Source organism: Temnothorax curvispinosus, unplaced genomic scaffold (genome assembly GCF_003070985.1).
Source record: "Temnothorax curvispinosus isolate PA1 unplaced genomic scaffold, ASM307098v1 QBEX01004558.1, whole genome shotgun sequence".
Classification (NCBI taxonomy): Eukaryota; Metazoa; Arthropoda; class Insecta; order Hymenoptera; family Formicidae; genus Temnothorax; species Temnothorax curvispinosus.
The window spans coordinates 1-705 of NW_020214338.1; positions in this window are offsets into that span (position 1 = coordinate 1).

The following is a 705-nucleotide window of genomic DNA, read 5'->3' on the forward strand; positions in this document are numbered from 1 at the left end:
TGTTGATAATGGTTTGTAATATAAGGTATAATCATGCACCACTGATTCTCCACTGTATAAGACCACCACATCATATCAATTATATTGGCCGTTTGGCTACACACTAGCCATCCAATTAATACCCATTTTATACACACATAAAACTTTCGATATATTTTAGGAGTGCCTAACTCTTCCAACGTATTGTCTACAGTAGCAAGTTTTTTTACAAACATCCGCATTTCCTAGATAATATTATGCCAAACTACAATCCAACATTTATTGTAATTTATATTTATGTAAAAATTTTTAGACAATTACATTTTTGCTATAAGAATACTTAAAATAGATTAACAGAAAATTTTTTATAAATTAATCTAACAATAAGTCGAATATATGTGGAGTATATACCTTGTGTTGATATGAACTCACAATAATAGATATAATGAGGACGAGAAAGTTCATTAGAATATTGAGTAGAGTAAATGTTGCCAAGAACCACTTTTCTACTTTAAGTCCTACTACTACATAATAAAAAACATAACCGTAAATGATCCACAATGTTACATTATAAAAAATACTTAAATAAGGTTTTTTCAGAGTATGAATGCCGAGACCGAGAATGTGAAAGATCAAGAACAGAGGATGTACAGCTTGTTCTATAGTAGTCACCATGTTCATCACAATCGTCATTTCTACCATAAACTGACAGTTGGACTGTATCCA